The following is a 341-nucleotide window of genomic DNA, read 5'->3' on the forward strand; positions in this document are numbered from 1 at the left end:
TAAAAAATACAATAACCAATAATTATGAAATATGAATAAAATATAATATGATGATTTTTATGGTATTTATTTCTCATAGGTTATGCAGCGTGCGCTTGTGTGTATATTATTCTTTAAAATATGTTGTCAATCATCACCCACATCCTACATCAAAATGAAAATACGATTCCAGGCATAAGACGCTCATCTTGCACCAAAATAATGAGATTTCAAGTATGATACAATCAGAATTTTATGATGGACAGTTTATACTGTAGTTTCATGAAATATATTCTGATAAAACGATCTTTTCATCACAGTGGCATGAATTACCATATCAATCAAATACAACGAAGCATTGT

General features: G+C 28.7%; 1 protein-coding gene across 1 annotated transcript in view; it reads right to left on the reverse strand.

The window, feature by feature from the left end:
- Positions 1-341, reverse strand: part of LOC119587766 (rhodopsin-like) — a gene marked incomplete in the record, with an annotated part of 44,239 nt that overhangs the window by 37,740 nt on the left and 6,158 nt on the right.

This window comes from Penaeus monodon, chromosome 23 (genome assembly GCF_015228065.2).
Source record: "Penaeus monodon isolate SGIC_2016 chromosome 23, NSTDA_Pmon_1, whole genome shotgun sequence".
NCBI lineage: Eukaryota > Metazoa > Arthropoda > Malacostraca > Decapoda > Penaeidae > Penaeus > Penaeus monodon.